Source organism: Kryptolebias marmoratus, linkage group LG9 (assembly GCF_001649575.2).
Source record: "Kryptolebias marmoratus isolate JLee-2015 linkage group LG9, ASM164957v2, whole genome shotgun sequence".
In the NCBI taxonomy this organism is placed as follows: Eukaryota; Metazoa; Chordata; class Actinopteri; order Cyprinodontiformes; family Rivulidae; genus Kryptolebias; species Kryptolebias marmoratus.
Window position 1 is genome coordinate 8,075,379 of NC_051438.1, and position 5,257 is coordinate 8,080,635.

Consider the following 5,257-nt stretch of genomic DNA (forward strand, 5'->3'; position numbering starts at 1 on the left):
AGTCGTACATCGAGGATCGGGACAGATTGTGTTCAGACTACCAAACAGATATAAATAAAAGGGGTCCACTAGACCTCCTCCAGAGGTGTCTGAGGAAAGTGTTTTTGATGCACATTGAAGCCATTCTGACTCGTATTTAATTATTTTATGCTATTCAAAGGCAACCTGATCAAACTGAAATACCTCAAGGGGATAGACTTTCATTCTGACCAGACTGAAGAGCAAATGGCTAGTCCAAACTGGGCCAAGACCAAAGTGGGTTTATGTCATCCTAAAACAATCATCTCAAAACTTTTACAGTGCTTTGTGTGAACGCTATTTATAAATCTTTACATCGCCATCAGTTTCACAACAAAAAGGTAATCTGGTGTAAAAAATATTATGATTATTCCTTCTAGACTGCACAGGAAGTGCTACAGCTAGCTGCTGCTGATGCCACTAAAAAATAACTAAGGCTTGTACAGAAAATCTTTTGCTATTGTAGTTGTTTTTAAACTAGCCAATTAACTCATCCGTCTGGTCATAATTAAACATTTTTTTCAAACTGAGCTCGTTCAAAGAGCTATCTGCAGCAGGTAAGATATTACCTGTTCATCATATTTCTACAAGACCCCACTGCAAAATGTCTCCACTTGTAGTTTTAAAAGGTCCTGCCGTACAAAGGTTTTCAGTTTACGTGTGTACCAGTTTGAACTGTGTCTGGTATTATAAAAACCTTCCAGTTCTACGGCAAGCAGGGTGAGGATGTGTGGTGAATGTTCCTTTATCAGCTGAATCTGACACAGAAATGTCTTCAGGTCTGCAGCACATTAGGCTAAAAGCTAATAATTCATCATAATTTGTAAAATGATGTCAACGCACCGCTAACAGGTACTGTAGTTCAGCAGCTATACCTTCACAATGACAATAAAAGATTGGAAATGTACAGAGTTAGAGATAAAAAAAAAAAGAGGGCTGAAGCTTTCTGAGGTAAATCTTAGAAGCCCCCACAGATAATCAGCCATGTTTTTGTCCACAGAAAGGCCCAGTGTTGGCTTTTAAAAGCTGTTGGAGCTTTTCCAGATCCAACTTTCCCTGGAAGCAGCTCCCGGCTACCGACTATGTTTCTAATGAAAGGCTTTTAGGGGATATTGATTTTCCTTTTCTTTTTTTTTTTTCTTTCTATAAGTATGGCAGGCAGTTTTGACCTTGAAATCCATCCGGACAAGTATGCAGATGGAGGAGGGGATCCATTTTCATAAAATACGTGTGAGATGAGTTGTTTTTTTTATTTTCCCTTTTCCGTGAGACCACCTGCACACGAGACACGGGGTTATGACACGCGCAAACGAGCCGAGTGTCTGAGCCGTTCCCGGGTGGCACAGGAGACATCTGTGATTTCACTTCCTGTCCCCCTGGGGGGGGGGCCCCGCTCGGCTCCTCGCACATCATTCATCCAGATATCTGCAGTGTAATCACTTGAGCAGAAAGCTTCTCCCGTATTCTTCAGAGCGAGGAACTCCGAGATGCAAGTCAGCATTTTTCACTTTGTGTGACCAGAGCTGGAGGTTGTCATTACACTAATGCACCACAGCTATCTAACAAAGGATCTGCCACCAGGAGAGGGGGGGAAACTAAACTAAAAATAAAATAAAAAAAACCTTCAGACTGCAGACAAAACAGGGCTTAGGATAATGAAGTGGCCTACATTACAACCTGACATGTCTTGGCTTTTTAAAAATGTGCAATTACTCATCATTATACTCGTGACGCAGCAGCGTTTTCGTCCAGGACAGCTATCCTCGAACGCACAGGACTTAAATGAAGGTCAGCACTCTGAAACACACTCAGCGAGAAGCATTTATACACAGTTTTAATCTTAAAGTTGAGATTTAACTAAGTGAAATACTAATAACTAAAATAAATCTGAGGGTTTGAAGGCTGCCAAGGCAGCTGCTGCCTGAAATTCCAGCTTTTTTTTTTTTTTCCTGTAAAACTTGAGAATAATTTTGGATTTAGTTTCTTATTAATCGAAGATGACAAAATGCCAATGTTCTGAAGTATAAACTCATGATATTTGGGGCTTTGGGGTTTTTATTTCTATAACAGAAATATACTCAGCTGTCACCCCACTACTGACCTTATCAAACACCTAAATGCCTATAATTCAGTCAGTTTTACAGAAATGGAGCCAAAAATTGGTGTGGTTGTAGCTGAGCGTCCTTTGCAAAACGTACTCCAAGGGGCTACACGTTGTGCAACTTTTTTTTGCTTAAAACTTAACTATTCTACTGCTGCTCAAGTCTAGGTCCTCTTTAGTTTTCCTTGTATATCCTGCCTTTTTAATCTTTTGTAAGGACAAAGTTGTAGACTACATTCAAGTCATTCAGGACTCTGCGTTCACGCTGCATTTTCACAGAAAGTGCGACTTCTCCAGTTTTTTCCCCCCCAAAAGCCCAGCAGAATGCACGGGACACACCGAGCTGCCTGCCTGCAGATTTCTGAACACAGCGTCCCGGTTTATTTGTCTCCGATTTGTTTTACAGCAAACAGGGCAGGTGGCATTTGTTAACAACCTCAGAGATGTACGAGACGCATTTATTTGGACAGACGGCTGGTTCTGAGCTGCTCTAGCGCTGCAGAGATAATTTGTCCCTCTGCTGCTGCTGGAGGGTGAGTGAATTTTGTCATTTTGAAACTGCATCCAGTGGAGTTGATATTTAAACACCGCAACAACGTGAAGAATTCTGTGGCGGGGACAAGAAATAATAAGATGAACAGAATCAGCTTCTTTTTGTATTTACTTTAAAAAGGGTTTGTGGGGAAAGTCTGAATGTTTTTCCAGTTTGTTATTTTCCTGCAAAGCTGAAAGAAAAAAAAAAAGCTTAAAATGATTTACTATTAGCACACAGCAGCACTGAAAAACCATCAGTCACTGTTGCTGCAGGGAGGCTTTATGAAAATTCCCACATTTACAGCAACTTGTTCACGGAGTCTATAAAACTCTGTTTTAAAGTGGGTACATCTTGGTTCGAATGTTGCCTCACAGCAAAGAGGACACGGGTTCGACTCCCGGCTGCATGGACTTTGTACTTTCACCTCCCACAAACCATAAACATTGCCTCTTCCGGGTGTGAGTGAGTGGATTGTTTTTATGTGCTTGTCCATCTTGTCTGGGGCATTCATCAACTAGAGATCAGCACCAGCTCCCCTCGACCCTGAACAGGAACAAGTGGGTAAAGAAAACGGGTGCAAAGAGTTTTTCAAAGTGATTCTGTGAGTTAAAAGGAAAGGGAGGCATCTTACCTGTTGTAGATAACTCTTTCAACAACCTCAGTTTAGAGAAATAGAGTTGAAGTTTGACACAATTAGCTAACAGACCAAAGTGGATCGCGCCCATCCATCTTTTTTTTCTGTGCAGAGTCGTGAGGAGCTGGTGTCTGTCTCCAGCTGTCACTGTGAGAGAGGCGGGGGGACACCCTGGACAGGTTGCAAGTCCATCACAGGGACACACAGAGAGACAAACGACACAAACAACCATTCAGGCTGTCACTCGCACCTAAGAATTTAACTATTTAGTTGCCAATTAACCTAACTGCATGCTTTTGTTCTGAGGGAGGAAACCGGAGTGCCACACGTGCACGGGATGGACGTGCAAACTCCACCCAGAAAGGTGCTGAAAGATGCAACTTCCTGTGAGGTGACACCTGAAACCACTGTTCCACCACATCGTCACTTTTCTCTTTACACAGTCGATAACATGGAACTCTGTGGTTATTTACGAGTGCAAACAGCAGCAGCAGCTAGCTGTAGCACCTCTGGTGCAGCCTGGGGACATTTCCAGCAGGAATTTCACAACATTTCCACCGACCTAACTGTGACACGCAAAACTGACAGCAAAGGTTTTTAAAACAGCATCCACATGAACTTCTGAGGAGTATTTTAGACTAAAGTTGTTTTGGGATGGTATAAATTTATCTGTGAAAACTTTAAAAAAGTATTTGTTGGTGTTGTCTTCTTTGGCGGTCTTTAAAACCTTTGTTTGAAACGAGAGCCAGTAATTAGTCGCCGCAATCCCCGGTCCTTCACTGAAGGACGACTCTTTCGAGGCAGCCACCGCCTCGACTCAAGAACACTTCAGAACATCTTCATTAGTGAACACAGCTCATCTCGGCTTCTGGGAAGGCAAAGCTAAAACTTCAGCACGCCAACGGAGAACGGAACCGGGGAACCAGGTTGAGAAACGGCAGACAATATGAGAAAAGGCTGGCACATATCTTAAAGCTTACGTTTTAAAATGCAGCCTCGGTGCTGAGTGTCTGAGAAGCATTTTTTTTTCTTCTTTTGCCTTTTTCAACAACAAAACGCCAAACACAGATTGGTAATAAAAGCAATAAACTGCTCATCCTGCAGTGCAGATCTGCCACGACTGAAAACATCACATGGATTTTCATCTAAGTTTACCGAAACATAACAAAAAATAGGTCCTGAGCTGCTGATCAGTTATCAGTTCAAGTGTTTTATAAAGAATAATTTAAAAAACCCATCATAATTAGTTTCTCCAAACAGGTAAAACCTGTTTCTAAATGTGTTCCTGGCATCAAATATAAACAAATAACCACATGTGGATGTTTCTATTTTGAATGAATGAACATTAATGCTACAGCTTTAATTTTAGTTGTAGAAGTGAACAAAACAGTTTGATGAGCAGCCCCGAGTTCTGTTTAGCATTTATTTTAGAAGTAAACGACAGGGTGGGGGACGTTTCCAGATATTTTACTAAATTCCTTGGGGCAGTACACCTCTGTGTTTAAGTACTCATTAGTAATATGTAGGAATGCGTGTGCTTAATAATACATAATTCGTAAATACATTTTAAAGGAACATTCCTTGTCATTTTGAAGTGGAATTCTGTGGGAAAGTTATGACCCGTCAGTATCTTGCTGATTGCTGATAGCTCTTTGCACATCCTAAGCTTGGAAATATAGTTTAGTTCTTTAATCAGTCTGGTTCCTAAACTTTTACTTCACTCTGACATCTCTTTGGCAACACGTGGGTATTTACATCGAACCCTGCAGTTAACAAACTGCAACAGCAGTAGCTAGCTGTAGCACTGCCAGTGCAGCCTTGGGGACCTTCTAGAAAGAATGCTGTCATATTTCTGCTGGAGTAACCGTGTAGCTGCACAGGAGAAACGTCTGCACCCAACGCTGGACGCTAGGAGACCAAAGATATGTCTAAAGAAAAAGGCGGGTGGGGTGGGGTGGGGGTTGGGGGG